The sequence below is a fragment of the Puma concolor genome, chromosome A1 (genome assembly GCF_028749965.1).
Source record: "Puma concolor isolate L17-30 chromosome A1, mPumCon1.1.hap2, whole genome shotgun sequence".
NCBI lineage: Eukaryota > Metazoa > Chordata > Mammalia > Carnivora > Felidae > Puma > Puma concolor.
Genome location: NC_141667.1, coordinates 118,428,003 through 118,453,909, shown reverse-complemented (window position 1 = coordinate 118,453,909; position 25,907 = coordinate 118,428,003). Strand labels below are relative to the sequence as shown.

At 40.5% G+C, this 25,907-nt stretch overlaps 1 protein-coding gene and 1 long non-coding RNA gene across 7 annotated transcripts in view; one reads left to right on the top strand and one right to left on the bottom strand.

The window, feature by feature from the left end:
* Window positions 1–7,775, top strand: part of LOC147584390 (uncharacterized) — a 28,092-nt gene extending 20,317 nt beyond the window's left edge. For all 3 annotated transcript variants that reach the window (XR_015249242.1, XR_015249238.1, XR_015249244.1), the window contains 3 exons: window positions 1,866–2,008; window positions 5,529–5,619; window positions 7,747–7,775. This is a non-coding gene — a long non-coding RNA (uncharacterized LOC147584390). The remainder of the gene's footprint in view (window positions 1–1,865; window positions 2,009–5,528; window positions 5,620–7,746) is intronic.
* Window positions 1–25,907, bottom strand: part of PPP2R2B (protein phosphatase 2 regulatory subunit Bbeta) — a 462,912-nt gene that overhangs the window by 336,377 nt on the left and 100,628 nt on the right. The window lies entirely within an intron of this gene.

Here is a 25,907-nt window from a genome sequence, read left to right as displayed (position 1 = left end):
CAATCAAAGTTTTTGATGGCAAGAAAGCTAAAGCACAGAGGGAAGTATGTTTCTCCCCAGAGAAAACTGGTATGGGCCCATATGAGAAGTCTCGAATCAAGCTTACCAAAACAATATTTTCAGATAAAATAAAGACAACATCCCTGAGTATCTCTTTTTCTGGACCCTCACATGGATTCACTATTAAAGAACATTTATTCTCCAAATATACCATCTTCACACTGGCCTTTTCCCGTTAACTTTCCATTAGGTTGTTGGGTGATTCTGTCTATTCTCTTCATCTTATCAACTTGTATTCAAGAAGAGGCAGCCTCAATATCTTGTCTCAGGTGGATGGCATTTCATGTCAGTGGCTTGCTATTTAGCTGCAGAGATCAGCCTCCTCATCCTTATCTCTTTAAATGAGTAAATGAATACAAATTAAAGTTTTAATCTTCAGACTGTAACATCAATGGTATTTTCACTACAAGTAGTTTCATAATGGTCTCATTACTGTTCCTAAGCGCAACACATTGAGACGTTTAAATTGTTGATTGCTACTACATATATTCTTTGAGAACAGGTATGCAGGTAACCATGGCAATGGTGTCTCCAGGCAGGATGGGAATAGGGTGGGAAACTATTTCATTAATTGAAGAGAAGGGACTGAAAAGGTATTTTCAAGCTGTGGATCAGAGAGAAAGAGAGAGAGAGATGGGGAGAGAAAAGTGGGTTTCACAATCCTATTTTCTTTTCATTATTAAATTATGCAACCCAGACAAACTCCTAATGATTTGAAAGGTTTAAAGAAATCATAAGCTTAAATAAAGCAGTATTCTTAGCCTTTCCACATTATTACAGTGATTGACCTGTACTAGATCTTATTCGGTTGGGTTCTTACATAGTTTGATTGAAACTCACTGTATCTCCTGAGAAAGCAGAATTGTGCCCTGTGATTTAAGGGTAAAAAAATGGAAGAATATTCACATAAGCAAGAAGGCTGTGTAGGCGGTCTAAGAGCTCTATTTATTTCAAGCTGATGACACCTAAAAAAAGCTGATATTATCAGTAAAATTTTATTTTCAACCTTTCTTCCCTGCTTTCCCTCCAACCTTGGTAGTCAACATTTAAAAACTATATATCTATATCTATATCTAATAAAAAAAGATATACCATATAAAAACTATGTACATATATAAGGGGTATTTATTATATTTAAAGAGTATTACATACATTTATATAATAAAAGGTAAAGAAATACTGTGAAAAAAAGAGGGATCTGGAGGGATATGGAGAAAAAAACCACATACGTCTGATATGGTTTCTCAGAGGAGCCCAATGTTTTGCTTTCATTTAAAAGGTACTGCAAATTGGTGATCAGATCAACTTCTGTTATTTAACCAAATGTGTCCCTTGTGTAACTTGCTGCTTCGACTATCTGACAGACATGTTCTAACGGACAACTTAGGATTTGCAGATACCCAATTACCCAGATAGACATCCTGACTTCTAATATATGTTGGCCACAGTTTGTAGAATTTCTTTTTAAATTAGGCCAACATATGGCACCTTAGTGACCCATGTTGAATCTCTCCAACTCCTGATGAATGCCTCTTTGGTGCTTTCTGTGTGCTACATCATGTAATTATTCAGGAGGAAAAATAGCCAGAAGACATTAGATGCAACTAATACCAACAGGGAAATGAGGACTTGGCTATATTCTCAGGATCCATTCCTCAAAAGCTAAATCCACGTTTCATCCATCACTGGGAAAGGCAATGCAGGAAATTTTATTTACAGAACTGTAGAAAGCAACCTAACTGAGTGGGTAATTATTAACCAAATGAATTTCATTTTAAAACAAACATTTCTCCTCTGCCAAACAGATTTCTATCATGGAAAGCAGTGATTTCCCCCAGAATTAGGCCACAATTCATGGTCTGAATTATAAGAGCTGCTTGGGTCTGTCCAAGTCCAATGTATGGATTACCTTGATCCCCACTGCAACCCAGAAGCTTTCAGTTACCAGGTGAGCTGTGTTCCTGTAGTGGCTGTTACTGCTGTTTAAGTGCTATGTTTCCAGGGTGCACCCACTAGGAGAGCACAGGGGAAACGAGAATAGCTATTCATTTTCCTCAAAACTTATAACAGAGTAGGGACAGGCATTTTCAGACCTGTCATCATGGATAATATGGTATTATATTACGGACACATGAGTCTGATTTTTGAAAGCAGAAAATCATCACGCACGGCAACCTAATTTGAGAAAAAATATTGCTGACAATATGGAAGAAGAACCATTGTTTCCAAGAATGAGCTGAGGGCTAGAAAGGGAGTTAACACATACCTGTGTCAGGTCTTTTGGATAACAAAGTGTTACTACGGATCCCTGCCTCATGGCCAGCGTGCCATAGCTGCTGGCCACTCCTACCACACGATGACAAATATTGGGATTATGCAGTGGCCACAGGTGACCAGAAGGCTGAGTGGAATTTCTTACATTTGGGTTGTTAATCCTAATGCATTAGTTTTTGAGCTAACAGGTTTTACTCATGTGGATTCTATGAAGCGACTCACCTAGTATTCCATTTCCCAAACTGTAGCTACTTACACAAAAGGGAATGCCTTACACAAAAGGGAATATATTCCTTACACAAAATATGCCTTTTAAATAATGCCTTACACAAAAGGGAATATAATTAGCCAGTAGCTAGTATAGTCCAACTGCCCCAGTGCAAACATAAGCATTCCACTTTCAGGCAGTACCAGATGCAGACAGACAAGGTCCTTTTTTGTTTGTTTGTTTGTTTGTTTGTTTGTTTGTTTCCTCAAACGTGGCTCTGATTTTTTTTCCACTTGAGTCTAATGGAACGCCAGCAAGAACTTGCATGCTAAGTGATGCTTGAATTCATGGTTATCTGTTCCATTCTGAGTTCTGGGGTGTAAGTTAGAGTATCTCACTGAAGTTGTCCCTTCAAACGACAGTGTTAATCAACGGTGCTACTTTTCTGAGTCCCCAAGTCTGCTGCTTAGTCTCAGCTTTTCAGAAGACTGTGACTCGATTTGCATAAGTTACAACTGTAAGTGGTGAGTATTTTTATTATCTGAAATCACACTAGAACTGCCAGGCCAAGAGATTGCAATCTCTTGTCACTGAACGTGGATGTATAGGAGAAGTGTATGTAGAATATATAAAACCTTTTCTATTCTGATTTGCATTGCAAATAGAGAAGCTAACCAGAGGTCTCGAGGAAATAACATAAATAAAACATGGCTTCACTACTGTAAATGCTCAATTCATGCCAGAGGAGGCCAAGGCTATTACAGAAGGATTGTTTCCATCTAAACAATTCCTGTCTCGGGAACTTCCCTTCGAAAGTGGCTGCCAATAGGATGGAGATTGGGTAGGTGGGGAGGGGGTGGTCTAATTAGGCAGATTTGGCAAACACTCAGCAGAGAGAGCCTGAGAGGCTTTCTCTGGAAGTCCAAAGCATGGTTTGTGATCCTGTATCTTGTTCCATGGTGAACATCCTCACAACTGAAGGGGAAACAGAAGCCTGCTTTTCAACTCAGTTTGGGCCCCAAAGAAGAAAACAGAGGTCTCTGCATGGCCAGTGACCAAACAAAGCTCACTGCCTGAGGTTGAGAAAGAAACTCCAAGATGAGATGCAAAAAAGCCTTGATTAGGTTACAGAGAACATTCAGGGACTCTCAAAAACTGAACTTCTACTCTAGTGGGCATTTCTTATGTTTCTACTCAGCACTGAGTTCCTCTTCTTGTGACTATGATACCCCAATTCTCCTTTGGGGTATATGTCTTCTGTGCCTATATGCTTCATGACTACTGCATGACTTCCAAAGGAGAAGTATGTGACTAAGGCTAAATAAATTGTGCATTCCACCCTCTGGTGATTGAGTTAAGGAGGGCAGAGACCAGCATATGACTCAAATCTGATCAATCAGGGCCAGTGAAATTTATGTCTGCAGGTTTTCTTGAACTGTTGGAGAAGTGGACTCTCTTAGCTGGTGAGTTTGGTACTTTGAGCAGGAGATGACTATGTTTTGGAGCCACAGCCAGGAATGGAACTAAGAGGCAGAAGCCAGGTTGAGAGACCATAAGAAAATCACTAGATGCTTAAGCACATGGTTTGAAGTCTTATACCCTTGTGCTCAAGGCCAGCCCTATCCTGTGACTCTGTTTAATGAGGCAAGACAGTCTCTTGTTGCTTAAGTCAGTTTGAATCACACTTTCTGTAAGAGTTCTAATGGCTATGCACACCTTTGCTGTTTTATCTGCCAATAGTGCCCTTCCACATCTCACCATTTACCACTGCCTTCTCTGGATCCACCATAAATATACTCAGCCTGTCCACATACACCATGCATTCTCATGCATCCATCCCTTTGGCCACATTCCACTAATGATCTTTCATGGTTCAACCCAAGTCACCTCTATGAAGTCTTCCTCACTACGTTTCTCCTACTCACCTCAAGGCAAAAATGAAACCTTCTTGAGTTTTTATTGAGTTTTATTTTTATAAACATTTTCCCTTCCTCTATAGAACTTTAATATATTATGATACTATGTTCTGACATTGTCCGTCTCTCCCATGAGGCTGTGAGTTCCTTAGGATCAGGGACCATGCTTTATACATCATTCAGAGTAAGAAGCACCATTAGGCTCAGAAACTGTGTTTGGATTCAGATGGTGTTCAGACACTGTTTCCATTATCTCCTATGGTGTGTGACTTAAGTGTATTACCTACCCTCTCTGTGCCTCACCTCATCTGTAAAATTAAGGACAAAAGTAATTCCTATATCCCAGTTGCTGTGAGGATGAAATGAATTAATCTGTCATGGCAACTTTTCAATAAATGTTAGCTATTATTATTCTGTTTCTAGTGTCTAATAGTACCTGGCATAAAATAGGTACTCAGAAACATAAATCCAACTGTGAGAAGAAGGCTTACACTATGTAGAAAAGAAAAGGTAAAAAGTCATTGAATCCTTATAACTTTATTTTCTTAAATCCATATGTCCCTGTAAGAAATCATGAGACATTAAAAAAATTAAAGAAAAGGTTTTGAGATCTGCTCATATTGTTCATTTGGTGCAAAAACATCTATTGAGAGAATTATGCAAGGCTCTGGGAATCCAAATTGATTAACATATCATTCTTGCCTTTAAGGAGCTCAGGGCTTAGCAGATGAATTTGAAAGGTAAATACGTCATTATAATTAAATGAATGTGTAATAAGAGAAGTATGTACACATACCATGGGGGACAGAGAGTGATGTGTCCCACAATGGCTGCACATAAGAATTGTCTAAGGAGTTTACTAAAGGCACAGTATCTCAGGCCTTATCCCTGAAACTTCTGAAATACCAAGTTGGGGGTTATGGATCTCCATTTGTAATAGATCTCCATGGGTGAATCCTGGAATAGAAGACAGGACGGTCATCTTTGCCTGGCTAGGTCTGGAAGGCTGCATGGTAGAGGTGATGCATGTACTGGATTCTCACAGATTAGGGTTTGTTAATCTTTGACAGGAGCAGGACAACTGTGCTTGGAGAACAGCTTACCTGGTGCTGCTGTCAAAGAGAGAACTCAGGGCCTGACAGTTGTTCCACTGATTCTCAAGTATGTGATAATTTTTTTTTTTTTTACTTTGAATATAGCGATCTGAACCTGGCTATAGAGTACATAAGTCACCTAGAAAGCCTTTGAAAAAGAGATATTTGGGGACCATCCCCAGTTCAGATTGAATTGCTCTGCAGTGATGCAAGAATTGGTACTTTTTAAAAGCTCCCGGGTGGTAGTAAATGTGCAATTAAAGAATTGCCATTTAGGCAGTCCACAGTGTCCCTAGGAGGGCTCTAAGTACTGGGTACAGCATCAGAGATGTGTGTACTCCTGTACGGATCAGGAATGTACCTGACAGATGCCAAGAGAGACTAGCCTTCTTGCTTGAAGATATGTCAAGAGGGTGCCCAAAGTTATGCCATATTTCATATGTTTACAACTAACCAATTAATGCTTTTAGTGCAACACAGCTTACTACACAGGTGTGCCATGTACCTGGTAAGTAACAGGTACATAACAAATATTTTATTCTCAGTGCCCAAATGTTTAGGTGGTATTGGATGCAACATTAAGAGTGTGACTACTGTCATTTGTCATTCCTGGCACTCTAGTTCTATGATAGCATACAATTTCATGTAGCAATAAGGTCGACCATGTAAATCTGATATTTTTCATGATTGTGAGGCCCAGGCAAATGGCCCTCTTTCTGGAGTTTCCACTTAGCAGCTTGGCAGTCCTTCAAATTTACTTTTGGAGATAAACTCCAGATTTAAATAACACACTTTTTAAAAGTTTATTTATTTATTTTGAGAGAGAGAGAGAGAGAGAGGAGGGACAGAAAGAGAGGGAGGAGAATGAGACTATTAAGCAGACTCTCAGCTGCCAGTGCAAAGACTGACACAGGGCTCAATCTCATGAACCATGAGATCATGACCTGAGCTGAAATCAAGAGTCAGACGCTTAACCAACAGCCACCTGGGCACCCCTAAATAACACATTATTTCTGAGTGGAGGACACTGGAACCTCTATTTTCTTAAAATAGAGGTGGTGACTTAATACAGCTGGTCCACCCCAGTGTTTTAGAGTCACTGAAATTTATCATCTTTAGCACTTCCTAATTCTGAAGTTCTACAGATAAAATTCTGCCTACCTGAACGATCTGAAAATATTATGATCTTCATTATCTTCCCAGAGGAGGAAGGGATTAACTCTGTCTTGATTAACTACTGCCCTTTTGATTTGACTTTTTAGCCTTCTTTTGGGTGGATACATTTTCTGTAATAATCATTTGTCATTATGAATCAGGTAAACAATACCATAAAGTGCTTGCAGTGACTTTTTTTCTGCATCCATTCACTCATTCATTTGACTGGTAATATCATCCTCCACCATTGTCTATGATCTTAGCGAAACTGTCAGTCAGGATGCCCTGCCTGTGATCCAAGCTAAGATAATCAGGTTTTCTCTCTTAAGACTTTGGACCTTGAGCTGAGAAATGCAAGGACAAGAAAAAAATCAGGTTGGGGCCGATTCATTCTGCTTCCAGATGACAGAGATATCTAGACATCCCGAGCTGCCCTGATTCCTTGCTGAGCCAGACCTCCCATTTGCTGAGCTACCCAGGTTCAGCCAACAATGTCCTGTTTTGCTAAAGTTAGCCAGAGTTGGTTTCCCTTGCTTGCAAATGAAGAGCTCTGTAGGGTACAATGTTATAAGTAGTCTGTGTTGTCTGGACTGGTAGTAAATTATGGCCAGGGCAGGAGGGAGTGTGAGGGAATGAGATTATGTGACTAACCTTGGCTGTTATGTGTGTGAGTCACATTATTTAGAAAATGGCCAACCTGAATTGTTATATACTTGAGACACAATGATAGCAAATGAATAGGAACCAGCAGATAATAAGTGAAAGGGATGGGGGGACTATAATCACAGTAAGTTTGGGGGATGCAGACACAAAGATTTAAAAATAGCCATACCTGAATTTAACAGGTAAAATGTATAAAAAAAACCCCACACCATTTAAAAGCCCTTGCTTCACAAGCCAAAAGCCAAATGACTGATGCCAAATCATATGCCTTACCACTGAGCAAAACACATCAGTGTGTTGTAACTTAGAAAACATAATGAGAAATGCTCATGAATCCACATCTGAATAAAAGTACTGATTACGACTAAATCCACAGGATTGGCTTCTGATAAAGTGTTTACTTCCTTCATTAACCTGACCTATAGCTGTTAAATTAAAAACACACACACATACACTTACACACTTATATTTGCAATTTATAATAGGTCTAAAAGACAATACACTAAGTCATTTGCAAAAATGTTACCAAGGCTTCCCAGTATAGTTTTATCATCCAGAGAACAATGGAAACAGCCAGCTGTCAGCATGGAGTTCAACTGGGTTGCCACATCTGATCATGGAACAAGAATTTTACTTTGAACTGAGGGGAACTTCCCATTATTTAGATAGAGAGAGGCAAAAATGAATTCAAAAGTGTTATCCGAACTGGTCAAATACTTGTCATATAAATAATGAAATGAAATTCAGTGATACAAAACTGAATTTGATGAAGTGACAGAAGGAAATGAATCCCACTAGTGAAGAAGTGAATATGGTATAATGGCCACCATTTATGGAGCACTTAGCCTGTGAGCTCCATTGCAGTGAGCTCCAATAATTTTACAATAATCTTATGAATTAGTTACTATTCCCATTGAACTCTTAAAAAGAGACTTAAAAGACAATAGTTACCACATGCAACAATAGCATCCAATGACAAATTTCTATGTAAGAATGCACACATCTAAAAACAAATGTGGGTATTTTAAGAAGACTTTAAAAGCCAGAAAGCAGGTAGATGTGTTACAAGAGAATTGAAGAAGCTTTGTTAAATAGCATCAACCAGTAATAATGGACTAGTCATTATATATATTATATATATTATTATACACACATATATAATACGTATATATACATACACATACATAATAGACTCCATTATTTCTAAATTGGAGTATGAATGCTCTACTGATTGCTATCTGAGGTTGATCAGAATATGTGTGTATGTGTAATTTTCTTTTCCCTATAAATACCATGCTATATAAGCATGTCTTGAAGATGAAAAGATAACATAATTTAGTTTTACCAAGAGGGACTTTTTTTTCAACTTAGGGAGCATGGAGTCAATTTCTCTCCATCCTCGGAACTACTTACTCCTTCTAGAAGGCAATTTTCCTTTTTAATTCTCTAGGACCCCTGAGTATATTAGGACCCTCTAGTAAAGATACTGCCCTGCTAATGTGGAATGATCACTGTTGAAATGATGCCTGGGCCAGTTTTTAAGATAGCAGATCATTTGTACCTCTGGAAAATTAAAGAGAATTCATAGCTGCAGGAAAATACATGCACCAAATGCATACCCATGTACACAGGTTGAGGATATGGTGGTGATGGTATTACTGAGTATTTCCTTTACGCAGTCAGCTCTTCCCAAGGAGGCCTATTTTCTGATCAGTAAAATAAACCAAGTACATTTCCGTTGTGCAGTCGTTCCCAAACTTCACTATTAGAATAAAAATAGGCAGTATTTCTTCAGTTGCTTACTATATACCAAGACCATGATAAATACCTTATCTCCCAATAGCCCTGCCAAATAGTTATTTCCCTCCTTCACTGATGAGGCAACATACCAAGTCAGGTAGGACTGTTTGGCTGTTAATGCATCTAGAGAGGGGCAAACCACAACTGAAACCTAGGCAATCTTCACCAAGAGCTCATACTCTTACTCATTAAGCTAAAATATAATATACTAGGGTTGAAGTGTAGGAATGGAAATAATTACAACCTCCAAGGTGATTCTAATGCATCCACCTCAACGTGGATCCAAAAATCCACTGTTAAGTCTTTAATGTGAACATAAATCACCCAGAGATCTTATTAAATAGCAGAAACCTATTCAGTGGCTCTGCATTTGAGCCCAACTGTCTGCATGTCTAACAAGCACCAGGTGACACCAATGTTACTGGTACTGAGGTCACATTTTGAGCAGCAAGTCACTAGAGCAAATCATTCAGTTATACAATGCTTTAAATTGTCCCCTAATACTAAGTTCTTTGTTTCCAGATACATATAAGCACCTTACCTATAAGTATCTTGCAGAGTATCTTCAACCCATAGTAGTGTTAGATCTATGGAAATAAAGTCATGCAATGAACGCTTGTTGAATAATTCTTGAGAGAAATATTCTCTTTTAAAACAATGTGAGATGAATTGGATCAAAGGAGTCTGCTCTCAGAGTGCAGGTACTCTGATTTATTCTACATGGGCGAGGTTATGGGTTCCATCCCTGTATCTCGTCACTTGACAGGTTCTAATTGACAAGAGTCAAACTTCTCAGGAGTCCTGGGAAAATGGGCTCTAAAGAGGCATCCACAAAGTCATAAGATCTCAGTATAAAGGCAAATGGCATGTGTTTTTCAGGATTTACAAAAAGACTTTAATTAACTTGAATTAAACCAATTCTCTGGCATTAAAATTCCATATGTTCGTTGTTCAAAACTACTCCTATTTATTATTACAAGGTCCATGCACAATTTTGTGTCCTGTACAGTCAAATCCCATGAATGGAAAACCTCTGCCTGAATTCTTGACTTGCACTCTTCATTCTCCTATCTGATCCACAACTATGTGGAGCTGTCATCACAGAAAACTAATTGCCCTGGTCACTCCCCAAAGAGCTTGCTCATGATTTTATCAACCTGCATTTGACCAAACATTAGTCTTTTGATCTTGGAAAGAAAAATATGTCCAACTCAGTCAGCCAGCTTTTAAAATAACCCAGGATATTGTCATCATGCTTTTTTAAAAAAAATTTAATAACCACTTCAAATTCAGAGTGCCCTCCATTCCTCTCATTAACTCCCCCAATGCCAAACACACACCAGTTCATAGACTTGAGAGTTAACCTCTTCCAAAAAAAAATACAGCCATGTATGTATACACCCTATAATTTCTAATACATTTTGGGACTCAACTATTTCTTACTGGGAAGACATGAATAGCCAAGGCATTCTTCAAATGGAACTCAATGCCCAAAATCTCACTGACTGCAGTTAAATACGTGTCTTGCTCTCCAGAGAACTAAGCTTCAAAATGCAGAGGAATTAAGCTGCTCCAGGTAAGTCTTATTTAGAAATTCAGCTTTTGAGATTCTGTACCCAGCAATCCTGATTCAGGAAATGAGGAGTCAGGCTCAGGAATCTCCATTTCCATAAACCTCTGAGGCGGTCTTGCTCTAGAGGCTCAGGGTTTAGAATCGGAGCCAGTCAAGCAAACAAATAATTGCAATCTAGCATGATAGCATGATGAATTCAAAGCCAGGAGTGTGTACCATGTATGGTGCTATCAGGGAAGAAGGGCAGAATAAGACTTTTACTCAGTCCAGAGGACGGAAGGCTATTAGGGATGGTTTCCTCAAAGAGTGTGTTTAACTCGAGTATTGAGAGAAAAGTTCATCAGATTCTGGTTGATGGGATATAAGCAAATAAACACATCTTCTGAGGCATGATTATTGAAGATATAGTTAGGGAGCAATGGGAGAATGGAGAGGCAGTTGGGATACAACATTATGTAAGTTACATGTAAGTTATATGCTATTAAACCTTGGGAGCATCAATCACCTTACCGTCATAACAATTTTGTATATTTATTGCAATAATTTCTCTCATATGGAAAGAAAATTTCTTCAAGAAAGGATACCTGTTTCTAATTTGTGCCAAGACCAGTGGGCTGGTGGTGGGATTAGAGAAGAGGAAATTCAAGACCAAATTCTTTCTTCCCTAGTTTTCATCTCATAGACACACTTACCACTTGAGAAAGAAACAGGGGATCCTGGAGGGAAGGCTACAATTACATCCCACTGTGTTGATTGAATGTCAAAGGCTATGCACTTGCTCAAAATATAAAGGGATCTTTGGGCTGGGAAAAAGAATCAAACAACTGGAGAAGTAGGAATAGTTGACCTGGGAAACAATCATCACCCATCATAGTTACTGTTTTTCTTTTTCCAAATGTTGGTGCCAAGACATTAATCAAATAACCAATAACCATAACTCTTCAGATAGGATACCAAGCAGCTGTAGTCACAGATCTACTAAGGGCTTCACCATTTCAAACTCCAGACACACCATCTATAAAGAACACACTCTTCACTTCCCATGAGAACCCTCAGGATGCACTGTCTCTAGCCCTTCTCTGTGTCTTTACCAGCCCTCCACTCAGTTGACCTGAGTCTTCATATTCATTCCAAATACTTCAATCCTAGAGAGATGTTTTGAATTCATTTTTGAAGGGAATTGATCTGTCTACATGAACACTCTCTTCAGGTATGACATATTTGCCTTCTAAGGAGAGATAAGGAAACTACAGGGACAGTGTTGGCCATCTTCTATAACCAACCTTATTATTTATCATAACTATTAAAAGTAACATTTAATTACCACTTTCCATGTGCTCATCAATCTTTATATCATGATTTTCACTTAATCCTCACAAGAATTCCCCGATATATCCATTACTCAAGAGAGCACCATTTATTTTATTTTTTAAAGTTTATTTATTGATTTATTTGGAGAGGGGAGGGGAGAGGGAGAGCAGGGGAGGAGCAGAGGTGAGAGGGAGGAAGAGAATCCCAAGCAGGCTCCATGCTGTCAGTGCAGAGCTTGACAAGGGCCTCCATCCCATGACTGTGAGATCATGATTCGAGCCGAAATCAAGAGTCAGATGTTCAACCGACTGAGCCACCCAGGCACCTCAAGAGAATACCATATAGAGAAGAGTACACCGTGGTTCAGAGAGGTTGAGTAATGTATCCTGAATCACATGTTAATAAATAACAGAGCTAGCATACAAACTCGGCATTGTCTACCTCCAAAGGCCATAGTCTTAATCAGTATGTTATACTGTCTCTATCCCTTCTGCTTCAGATAACAAGCTTTATCATCATAATACTTAACCTTTTGTGAGCTAAGTTCTTTCTATGTCCTAGCTCATCTAAACCTCACAGCAACCTTGTGCAGTGGGTTCTATCACCCACAGTTCAGAGATGAGAAAACTAAGGCACAGAGAAATTAAACTATATGCCCAAGATTGTCCAGTTAGTAAGCAGTTGGTTGTGGGATCCAAATCATTCAAAATAGTTGTTGAGATGTTGTTTAAAACTGCCTCCAATTCTGTATTATGTTCTTATATAGCAGTCTCAATACAACTAAATCCAACATTTTCAAGGTGTTTTAACAACATCTAGGAAAATACACTGACTAATCCAGGTTTATGTTTCAATTCAAAGGGAGAGTACAGTAGAAACCTAGAAATTCTAAGATCTTTGTCTTCAGAGGTAGTCATTGAAAACTAAATAGAATTTTGTAATAAATGCTCAGAACCTGTCTGCCAAGCATGTTTTGTTGGCATTAACTTCTTCATCCAATTGTTCAGTGATTAACATATATTTACTGAGTGCCTAATGTTTCTGGGACTGGGGAATTAAAGTGGGTTGAGACCTGATCCAGACTTCAAGAAGCCTATGGTTTCATGGAGGAGACTCAGAAGGAAGGCAGGGATTATAGTACAGAGTGTCAAGTACTACAATGGATTAGGAATTTCACAAACATAGGATCTCTGCCTTAATTTGCTTTATCTCCACCCTCTACCTAGCCCACTGCCTAGCAGAGAGCAAGAACATGTAATACTTATTAATGCATGTGTGAAAGAATAGATGTAGCAAGGTGATGCTGAGGCTACAGGTATGGGATAGGGGCTAAGTCAGCCAGGGGTGGGGCAGAGACAACAAAGGAAAGGCTTCTGGATCCTTGAAGGTGGTTTGGACAACAAAGGAAAGGCTTCTGGATCCTTGAAGGTGGTGTTTGAGCTGGGTATTGAAAGGTGAAGAATTAGCAGGAGTGAGACAGGCAAGGGAAGGGGTTGGAGACACAGGGATTGGAGGAACTAAAAAATGGACAAGAGCATTGAGAGTGAGTGGTGATGCTGATGGCAAGTTCTGTAAAAGGCTTTCTAGTTTGGTCTGAGGGACACACAGAAATGTGAACCAGTTGACATAATGAGGAAGAACGAGGAAGACTAGAGCAGAGAAGGGAGGCAATAATGAGAGACAGACCTCAAGAGGTCAAAAGAAGGAGCCAGATCATGTTCCCCAGGCTAAGGATTTCCAACCTGACTCTGAAAACCATGGTGGAGTCATTGATAGGTTTTAAGCAGGGAAATGTCATGACCAATTTTAGTTGATTATATGTTAAGCTCTCTTTCCTTACACTCCAAAGGGATGGTGTTGTTACATAATAATACAGACATTTGTGTCTGGACTTCATGAGTAGTAGTCATCCAACCTCCAGCTCAGTTCTTAATCTGCCTCTGAGGTCATCCTTAGTTTCCCTTGGTCCTACTTAAAGTAGCCACGATAGTCCCAAGCCCTTTTTCTGCTACAAAGGGCATTCCACCCATCAGATACTAACTCATTCCATATCTATAAAAGCTACTGGGAGAAAAGACAGGCACATGCTCTTTTATTTTTTTTTTTTAATTTTTTAAAAATTTATTTGAGAGAAAGAGAGTGCTGAGGAGAGGGGCAGAGGGAGATGGAGAGAGAGTGAGAAAGAGAGAGAGAGAGAGAGAGAGAGAGAGAGAGAGAGAGAGAAGATATCTCAAGCAGGCTCCAAGCTCATTGCGAAGCCTGATGCAGGGCTCGAATCCACAACCCTGGGATCACAACCTGAGTCAAAATCAAGAGTCTGATGCTCCACTTGACTGTGCCACCCTGGTGTCCCCAAGGCACAAGCTGTCTTAAACGAAAATCACCCAGAATCTGAGCAGACAGAAGAGAGAGGCATAGCAATTAGAATGGAAAGCCACCAGACCTAAATGGAAATGGACCAAGTAGCACAGACAAATCTAAACAAATCAGACTCAGAGCTCAGGTCAGCATCTTTCAAGCATGGCATCAGTCCTAAATCCCAGGTGACAGGCTTTCACATGTTTGTGGAGGATATGTAGTAACTTTCTCAAGCTAGTAAAATGACAGGTTTTATCTCCAACACGTTGAAACTGCAAGCCCTTTCTCATCATGCGTAGTACCACACCCCGCATATTTTCTCCCATACTTTATCCTATTTTCTACCTTATTTGCTGTTTTCTGATTATAAAAGCAATTTGTCCTTAGTGTAAGAATTCCAAGAATACAGAAAAATAACTAAGTGAAAATCATTCTTCAAACCCTCACCCACCCAAAGTAAACCAGGCATAAAATTTGGGAGCAACTCTTGCCCTAGCTTTTGTCCTCATATGTACATAATGCCATTGTTCTTGTTGTCTTTTAAAGGAATACTAGTTGTATGATTTGCCTTTTTTTAACTTCCTGTGAATATGTATTTATATCATGATTTCTAAAGCCTGCAGAATATTGCATTATCTGGATATACCCTAACTGTATCAATCTTCTCTTCAGACATACTTGGATTATTCACAATAACTAAAAAAAGCTTATGGAGAGAGAAGGCTATATGGTAAGCAACTGTATAGCTCAATCTTCTTATGTTTCTATGCTTATTTACTTAAAATAAAATTCAAGAGGGAAACCTGGGTGGCTCAGTGAAGTGTTCACTTTGGCCCAGGTCATGATCTCAAGGTTTGTGAGTTTAAGCCCTGCATGGGGCTCTGTGCTGACAGCTCAGAGCCTGGAGCTGGCTTCAGCCTGCTTCTCCCTCTCTCTCTGTCACTCCCCAGCTCCTGTGGTCTCCACGCTCTCTCTCTCTCTCAAAAATAAACATTAAAATTTTTTTAATGAAATGCAAGAAATGGAATTGCAGAGCCAATTGGTGAGCACATTTAAAACATGGGCTATGCACTGCTGAATTGCACTCTAGAAATGTGGTATCTACATACAGTCTCACCAAAAAAAAAAAAAAAAAAAAAAGTGTGTTTTGCTCCATCTTTAACAATAGGCATTTGGTGAAAATTAACATCACATTGTTATTTTAATTCTTTCATTACTTGTAAGCTTGAGTCCATTTTCATATGATTATTAGGCATTTATTCTTTTTATAAATTGCAGTTTCACGCCCTTTATTCATATTTCTGCCTGGTGATGCTTTTTATATATTAAGAGTACTAACAGTATTTAAATATAAAGAGTACTTTTATATAATAAAACTATATATTAAGAGTTTGTTGAAACCCATTTTATAGACAGAAAATTTGGTCCAGTCACCTACAGAGAGCTTCCGACCTAAACTCTGCCTCATATCAGTACTAGACGTTTAAGCCTTAATAATCCACAGCCAAAAAGACCTTAGTACCCCACAGAAGAGCTCTTTTCAAAAGAAATGAGTCACAAACCAAAGGGATTTTCTATGGTGTCCCAGTTAGCATAATAATCTGTGGTCTGTGACCCACTTTTGCTTTGGGAATTTCTGGTCCTTGCCCATATGTGTCCCTAGAGAACGAACACATTATGGACTCACCATCTAAGGTGATTTAGAGAGAAGTTTGGCAAAAGCTTATTCAGCTAGTCTGGGATTTGTCTGTTGCAACTTCCAGCTGTAAGCTTCAAAGAGAAAGGAAAGGGTCAGTAACCCCACCGGCTATTTCCCATTTCAGGTTTGTGTTTACTTGGTCTCCACACTGGCACGGTGGACGCTCTTCCTTACCCGCCTGTGTTCCGAGCCCTAGAAGCACTCAAAATGTGAGGAGCGTTATGACGGTCTTCCTTTGGGTCAGTCCAGGGTTTTGCTCAGGCCAACCCCTCCCTATTCCCTTGTTTTCACGTGGCTTCCAATGTTTCCCTTTTTCTTTTTTCAGGAAAAGGAAGAAGGATCTAGCACAGCTTAGGTGTGCGTGTGCGTGGGCGTGTGTGCGTGTGCGTGCATGCGCACGCGCATGCACACACACGCAAGGAGAAGAAGATTTAAGGATAAAAAAAACTTAAAGCAAAAGTCTTAGAAGCCAATACCAATGAAAGACCCAATCAGAGATACCATTTCAGAATGACAAGTATAACCTTACTTGATTCTGATCACCCTCATTCCACAGATGGTAAGGAACTTGCTGGAAGCCACAAAACTAAATAGTGGTGGATGTGGCATTGGAACTCAGGTGTCCATGACTCCAAACCCATTTCTGTGGGACCATAATGTCTCGTGAACCACCACACTGCTTCCTCTTGTTTTATAGGTGAGTGAACCAAAGTCCAGTGGGCGAAGGACCTGGCCTGAGGCACTCAGCCTTTGTTGGCAGAGCTGAGTGGAGAGCACAGGCTCCTGACTGGATGGCCACAGCTAGTCTCCTTCATGGTGCTGACTCATCTTTGAGACAATGATGCAATTTAATGAGAAAATATTATTCAGTGTGTCCAAACTGGATCAGGGCAATTATTCAAGAACACATTTTATAAAGTGAACTAAACCCCATGCTCTTTGCTTTACTCCCTATTTAGGGCTATTTCCCTGGGGCCTCTATAACACCCCTCTGTGGTAGTTGTAACCTGATGTCAGTTACCTGCACATCAAAATCAACATAAATAATCGTTGTCTAAGAATTACCATCCTCACTGAGGATTTGTGGGGTGACACCTTGGGCTGGGATCACTTGGGGAGTTTCCTGTAAAAACGCCTCCCAGAAATTCTCTTTACAGAATTCCTTCTCTAAGCACTAGGGGCAGTGGACCATCTGAGGGGCTGTGGTCCCCTCCCCTCCTGTGCTGTGTGCTCTCTGACTCACCTCTCACTGGCTCCTACCTCTTCTGCCAGCTTAGTTCTCTACCCACACTTGGATTTTCTTATCCTTTTACTATGCAGAGCACTCAAATGAGCATATTTTGTTACTCCAGCATCTTCTTGGAGTCCCACTTTGCTCCCTGAGTAGTTTGAGTAATTATGTTGGACAAATATGGCACCCTCCATGTTTTTCTCCATCTTTTCCCATAGGTACTATTATTATCTCAATTTTCGCAGAATGTAACTATCCCCATTTTAAGGAGTCTGGAGGTCAGAGTCACTGCTAACACCTTGCACACTTTGAATTTAAACCCATGTTTATCAGACTCCCTCGATTCTGACTTTAATGATACTCACTCCCTAAAAAGAACAATTACATTATCTTGACCTTTTCACATCTCATTCAGAAGATTTCACAAAGATGGCTCTCTACTCTGTATAACCTCCCTTTCTTCAGGCTACATTTCCTGAGGACACTTGCTGTTGCCCAGGTAGGCCACCCTCCAAATGCCGCCTTTAAGCTAGATGGACGCTGTGACTCAAAGAGGTTTTGTTTTGTCCAGAGCTCAGTGAAGCAGTTCCTGAATGTGTTGCCCAAAACATTTATTCTATGAGATACTCTTAAATGTGGGGTTCCATGACCAAATACTTTGGGAAACACAGGTAACAAACTGAGTCATTGTTTTCCCAGTTGTGGTCTAGTGAAGATTTTAGTGTGAGCTGTTACTAGACATGGTAATAAAAAATAGTTGAGGTCAAATAATTTCGGCAAACTGGAGACACCCTGGTTCCCTCTTGGAGATTCATAGTAAATATGAGTACATTAAAGGTTCTGACAAGTCCTGTTAAGATGTGTTGAATTTTGTTTGACTTGATGCTGCTCAGAGTTATTTGGTCTCAGGGTCTTCCTTGAATTTATAGCAGCAGCTCACGAGGGCCCACTCCGGACAGGCTTCTGGTTTGAATTCTGGCTTCCTGTACTCTGAAAGGAGTTGGTGGGGGGTCCTCTTCTAGGAACCTAGGCCTGATCCTGCTGTCAGCTGACTGGGTGATGGGGAGCAAGTCACCCCTCTCCAGGCCACAGTGTCCCCATCTGTGAAATGAAGGAGTTGCACCACATTGTCTGTAACTTCTCTTCCAGTTCAAGTCTACCATCACCTGAACATACGGATTTGGGTGGGGTCTCACCCCAAAATATCATGATAAACTGCATTCATAGCTCCTTCATCTCCCTCAGTCACCCAGAGACAAAACAGTAATAATCTTTTTCAAGCTGCAGAAATCTTAAACATATAAATATTAATTTGCCCCCATCTGCTAGTAAAATTCTCTGGAATTGCATTATCATTTACTGTTTCAGAACTTTGAAGCTGTCTTTGATCAGCCAGTTTCCAGGACAATGGGAAAGCCCCTGGAACCTCCAGGGTGCTTCTAGCAAACCACCATGAGACCTCAGGCAGGAACTGAACCTCTCTGACTTTTATATTCTTCATCCATAAAAGGAAAATAATGACAGTTTGCCCTTGATTCTTTCAAGACATCTTGTGAGCACTGTCAGTCATAGTAAAAAAAAAAAACAACAAAAAAACAAAAACAAAAAACAAAAAACAAAAAAACAAAAACCCTCTGTCCTCTGGCTATTATACCTGCCACTGCCTAAGTCCTCAGAAGTGTTTCTGGTGTCTCTTTCCTTCGGTTCCCGACCATTCCTAGAGCTATGTAGGTGCCACAACAGAACTACTCCCTTTGTCAGTACTAATATTAGTATTACATGGGTGAGACTATGATACCTTAATCTGGGAGACAGTTTGCTCTGTTTCAGGGCACATATCTTAGTAAAAGTCCTTCTTAAAGCACAGAGGATCACAGCGATTGATGGTAATAGCTGGACTTTGACATCAGACAAATCTAGAATTGAACTCAGCACTGTTATATACCAGCTGGGCATTCCTAGGCAAGCTGCTACTCTCTGATCCTCAGATTCTTCATCTACAAAGTGGGAGCAATATGAGTCACTGGCAAGCTAGTCCAAGGATGCAATGTAATAATTTTTGTAAAGCTCTCTGTATATCACCAGGACACGTGTGTGCTCAGTCATATCTGTTAAAAACATTATCTGTTAGGTTCAGACACACAATGAAAGGTGATCCAGAAAGAAAACTGTCTCTGTGCAAAGGTAAGGAATCCTGCTCAGCCATTGGAAAGGATAACTGTGATTAGGGTTCCTGGCAAATGCTCATTAGGAGGCCTGCGATATTCAAGCTGGCCAGAGGCCCTCTTTAATTAACGCTGCATTGTTCATTATTGAACACTGCCACCTGGTGGATGGACAGGCCACATGCAGGCAGGGAAATCATGGATGTTACATGAGGTTACCCCACCACACAAGGATGCTCTCTCTGTCCCCCTGGTCCACATTGGCTTCAGGATTTTCATTTGGAGGTAGGCCCATGGAGAGATATGCATATTCCTGTTTATGGAGACTTACCTTCACCTTCCTGCGGTTGTTAAAGTGACACAAAGACCTGAAAACGGTGTTGTTTTCATTGACCGACCACCTGATCTGAGAGACATAGAGAAGCCTCCTCTGACAACATGATCTGAAGTGGAGCCCACTTCTATCGCTCTAACCCAGTCACCTCGTTCTCTACATAGAGCATATCATTATCTAAAAACATATGCAGGCACTTTTTCTGTTTCTCACTCTTTTCTCTCCCTGACTGGAATGGAAGCAAACTCCCTAAGTGCAAGGGCTCAGAAGCTGTATTCCTTTACGTATTCATCACAACAAACACAGGCCTGGCACATAGTAGGTGCTCAAAAATGGTGTTGCCTATAGAATAAAAAAATAGCAATAATAAGGCTAACAATCACAGCATTAATGCTGATGGATCCTTCATTTGCCAGAGCTAAAATTTGTAGAGAGATCATCCAGGCATAGGGCTAAGCTCTATAGAGAGATGATTTCATTTAGCCTTTACAATCACCTTGCTGGTGGGGTGTCACCATCCGTAGAACATCGTAAATTTCTAGGGCCTAGGGTGCCTGGGTGGCTCAGTCGGTTGAGTGTCCGACTTTGGCTAAGGTCGCGATCTCACCATTTGTGAGTTCAAGCCCCGCATCAGGCTCTGGGCTGACAGCTCGGAGGCTGGAACCTGCTTTGGATTCTGGGTCTCCCTCTCTCTCCGCCCCTCCCCTGCTTACACTTTGTCTTTCTCTCCCTAAAAATAAATAAAAATTTAAAAAAATTAAAAAAATACATTTCTGGCACCTAGAAGTGATATTCCCAGGCCAATATTCACAGCAGCTCTTTGTTCAGAATTATAATGCCATGTTTTATTTAAGCCTCTATCTTTTGTAGTCCATATTAGGGTTTCACCCATTTTACAGATTGAAAGCTGACTCGGAGAAATGAAATGGTTTCCCCAAAGCTACTCAGCTTCTACTTAAAACCCAGTTTTTGTCTAATTCCAGAAGTCCTGCTCTTTTCAACACAATGCCTTCTATGTGATACATGGATAAAAAGGACTTCCTTAATTCTGTCTTGGAAAACTAGACCTGAATTTCGGCTAAGCATTTGAAACAAACCTTGCCCCCAAGCTGCATCGCAAGCTGGACTTTTCTGCAGCCAGGTCTTTATTGGTCCACACATGTCTCTTGCATCTTTGCTTCAAAGAAAATAACTAGCTAAGATTTAATGAGATTTTATTATATGCCAGGCAAGGTTCAGCGATCTTATTTAATCCTTACAACAGCCCTGTAAAAGAGGAGATAGATAGATAATTATTCTCGTTTTACAAATGAGGAAACTGAGGCACAGAGAGGTTAAGTATTTTTCTCCATGGTTACCCAGGTTGTAAGCCAAAGCCATGACTTAAACCCAGGCAGTCTGCTCCAGGACACAGTCCTCAGCACCAGCGGACCCTCTAGGAGTCTCATCCTGGTGCAGTGCCTCTGCCCTAGAAAACCTCAGGGCATCTCGCTTGGTACTGCACTTCCTGCAGTGTCTCAGCCCAGAAAATGTGCAGAAGTTGGAACAAGACAGGAACACCAGGGCACCCTGTGGCTCCCCTCCCCTTCCTGCTCGCAGACCTGGCCCATGGTTACTCTTCAATTAGTTTCCATCTGTAGGAGCAGCTATTCCCTAGAGGTACACAGGCCAAAAAGAGAGACCGACTCAGCCAAAATCCAAAAATATCTTCACTGCAGTAAGCAAACTAGTGATGGAAAGAAGGAAAATTTCCCCTTCAAGTCTTGGACGTTCCTCAAACACAGCCCACTCAGCTTACATAAGTGGCATTCACCACTGAGGAATGCAACCAAGGCCCCAGGAATCTAGGCCAACCTTGCCCATCATGTGTTAATGAAGAGTTATTTAGGGGCCACCCGCAGGCAGTTTGGGAAACTCGACCCTGTGCTTATTGAATTGTCTTGTCCTGGCTCACCAGACCTAAACAAAGAGGTTCCAGGTAACCCCCCAAAGACGGTGCCAATGTGAATACATTGGTTTTCCTTCAGACAGCTTGCACCCTTCTTTGAACCCTTCTTCCTAAGCAACGGGCAGTGATAGGGTTCAGGGAAATTCTAGGCCTCCTTATACTCATTCCTTCATGCCTTCATATATTTACACATTTTCAATAAGCATCTCTTAAGCACCATCTTTGTTTCAGGTCAGAGCCACGTACTGGGAACATCAAAGTCACTTAGACACTGGTGAGCCTAGACAATCAGTAAAAATCAAGCCCTGGTTTATGGCACTTGACACTTTTGTGTGTAAATATGCCCACCATGGCCAATGTCAAGCTACCCGTATTTGGTCACTGAGCATGGACTTGGGAAGAAATGCACAATGTAGAGGTATGTCATCTCCAGAGCACAGAGTAAAATGCAGTAATTAGGAAGGAATGAGTTTTAGTATTCACTATTCTCATTTTAAACATAATGTACTCCATTGTAAGCTTACAAAATTTAACTTTGGATAATGGCCATGTTTACCAACCGGTTTGCAACAATCTTGCACATTAACAATTGGCTTTTGGAAGCTGGTACTTGTCTGCTCCAGCTACCACGGCTCAAACACAGTCTCATAAAGTAAGAAGCTAACAGGTGAGTTGGGGAAAAACAAAGAAAGAGTCTGAGCTGCTTTGTGAGAAGTACAAGGTGCTCTGGGAGCATCTGGGAGGCAGGTCCAGCCAAGAGTTGGGTCTGGGGGACGCTTTCTGAGGCACAGGCATCTGACACTGGAAGGAATGTAAATGTTAGCTATGTGAAGGGTGGAAAGTGGATTCCAGGTGCGGGAAGAAGCCTGGGCAAAGGTCTTGAGGGAAGCCAGACAACAGACCTTTTAGAAAATGCAATATTTCATTGTGTGTCCATGGTAAGACAGTGACATGAAATAAGATGGGGGGAAGGCAGACCTAGAATATGGAAACCCTGTTCAGGATTACTCTAAGGTTGGTGGGCACTCACTGGTAACTTGTATACACGAAGATACCCTGATTAAAGTCTTGTTAGGAAGATCATTCTGCCTGCAGTATGGGAAAGAGGTGGGGTGTGGGCAAGACCGAAGGATGGTGCCACAGTCTAGGACAGAGATAAAGGATGCCTGCATGGTGGTAATGGCGATGGAATGGAGAAGAACACACGGAATCAAGAGTCATTTAGGAGACTGTATGTGCAGAGCAAAGTGACTGTGTGCATGCCTCTGTGTGTGTGTGTGTGTGTGTGTGTGTGTGTGTTGCAAGGTTGGCAGGTGTGTTGAACAAAACTAAGTCAAGAATGATCCTGAGGTCTCTGACAAAAGCAACCCCAGAGATGACTGGAAGAAGGAGCCAGTGAATGAAGAATAGGTAGCTGGCTTGAAGGATGATGAGCTCCATTTTAGGCATGTTAACTTTATGGGATATCCAAGTGGGCAGTGGGATATCCCATATGGGATATGGGATATACAAGTGGGATATCCAGGGGGCAGTGGACTGTACAGTCCTGAAGCTCAGGACAGAGATCTGGACTGGGAAATAAATTTGAGAGCCATCAGCAAAAAGATGATAAGCAAAGCTGTGTGTGTGGATGAGACTGTCCAGGAGCGAGTCAGAATAACTTAGAGTTCATAGGCCTGGCAGTGTCTGTCCAATGTACACATACGAGCTCCTTTTGTCATTACAACCACCTTACTACGTAGCTATTATTGTTACCCCCTTTTGTGGATGAGGCCACTGCACAGTAACAGGCAGATCCCAGATGTCAAGCTGGCCCATCCAGCACCATCAAGCATTCTCTGAACTGTAATACCAGGCTGCTACTGTATCAAAATATACAGACAAAGAAGAGAAGACTGGAAAAACAGAACCTCATGAAATGAATATTTAAGTTGCGGGAGAAGGAAGTTAAAAAGCAAACTATAAAGCATGGGGTACAGGTGGGGGAACTTGAGGCTTATCTTTTTTTTTTGAGAGAGAGAGAGAGAGAGAGAGAGAGAGCACACACAAATGCTCTTTTTTGAGAGAGAGCAGCAGGGGAGGGAGCAGAGGGAGAGAATCTTAAGCAGGCTCCAGGACCAGCACAGAGTCCCACATGGGGCTCGATCCCATAACCCTGGGATGATGACCTGAGCTGAAATCCAGAGTGGGACGCTCAACCTCAACTGACTGAGCCACCCTAGGCTTATTATTCTTAAGGTCACCCTTTAAAAAACTCCCTCACCACAAACAAGGCAATTGAGTTGCCCCTTTAAAGCTTACAGTCACATTGCATTTGCTAACACTCTTTTCTTTTTAAAAAAAAAAATTTTTTTAATGTTTATTTATTTTTGAGAGAGATAGGGAGAGACCAAGTGCAAGCGAGGGAGGGGCAGAGAGAGAGGGAGACACAGAATCCGAAGCAGGCTCCAGACTCCAAGCTCGCAGCACGGAGCCTGATGTGGAGCTTGAACTCACGAACCGTGAGATCATGACCTGAGCTGAAGCCAGATGCTCAACCGACTGAGCCAACCAGGTACCCCGCTAACACTCTTTTCTGATCAGAAAAACAATGCTATATCTTTTTAGGAGACTTAGAAAATACAGAAGATACATGGAAGAAAATAAAAATCACCACCATGAGATCATCTAGAAATAATTGCTAAAACTATTTGGCACATATTCCTGTAGACTTTTTTACTACACATTAAAAATATCCCAAATGGCTGTTTCTTTAAAACATGTTTTTAAAGTTTTATTTTGAAAGCACATTTTATAGTTTCTAGAGTGCACATTTAAAAGTTATGCATTTATTGCTTTTAAAGATGCACATCTTAAATTCAGGATTTATCTTATAGTCTGTGGTACTTTACAGGTAAATGGCAGCTTTTTGTTCTTAGTTATACATGAGAGAATGCTACATTTTGTAATCTGTGACATCTTAGCTTTGCTGAAATATGGTAGGTAATATAGTCAAAGCTTTCAAAATTCAAAATATAGTAAAAAGTGTACAGAAAAAGATCTATTTCACTCCTGCCTACTCCAGTGCTCCTACCTAGAGAGAGATGAAAATTTCTAGTTGTCTGTCTGCCCTCCCAGATGTATTTTAATGCACATACAAGAAAAGATTATATATTCCCTCCTCTCTAAGTACATGGTAACATACTATCCACTCCACAGTAAGGTATCTTGAACTTTTCTTTTTTAACTAAATAATAGATGTTGAAAGGTTTTTTATCCCCCAGTTGCAAATTTTCAATTGAAAGGATATATCACAATTTATTAAGAAGTTCCCTACTGAAATGCAAACTGGTGCAGCCACTGTGGAAAACAGTATGGAGGGTCCTCAAAAAATTAAAAATAGGGGCACCTGGCTGGCTCGGTTGGCAGAGCCTGTAAGTCTCAATCTCGGGATTTTGATGTTGAGCCCTAAGTTATGTAGAGTGTATGTGTGTGTGTGTGTGTGTGTGTGTGTATATATATATGTAATAGAATTACCCTATGATCCAGGAATCACACTCCTCTGAGTTTTAGTACCTACCCAAAAATATGAAAACACTAATTGGAAGGGATCTATGTACCCCTAGGTTTATTGCAGCATTATTTACAATACGCAAAGTATGAAATCAGCCCAAGTGTCTATCAATAGATGAATGAATAAAGAAGATGTGGCATGTGTGTATATGTGTGGGTGTGTGTGCATACACATATACACACATATGTATATATACACACACATAAGAGAATATTATTTATTCATAAAAAAGAATGAAATCTTGCCATTTGTAGCAACATGGGGGGAGATAGACAGTATAATGCTAAGGGAAATAAACCAGAGAAAGACCAATAAATAATATATGATTTCACCCATATATGGAATTTAAAAAATAAAACAAAGGAACAAAGGGAAGAAAAAAAGAGAGAAACCAAGAAAAGGGCTCTTCACTATAGAGAACAAATTGATGGTTACCAGAGGGCAGGCAGGTGGGGGGGATGGGTAGAAGAGATAAAGGGGAGTAAGAGTACATGTATCATGATGAGCACCGAGCAATGTATAAAATTGTTGAATCACTATATTATACGTCAGAAATGAGTATAAC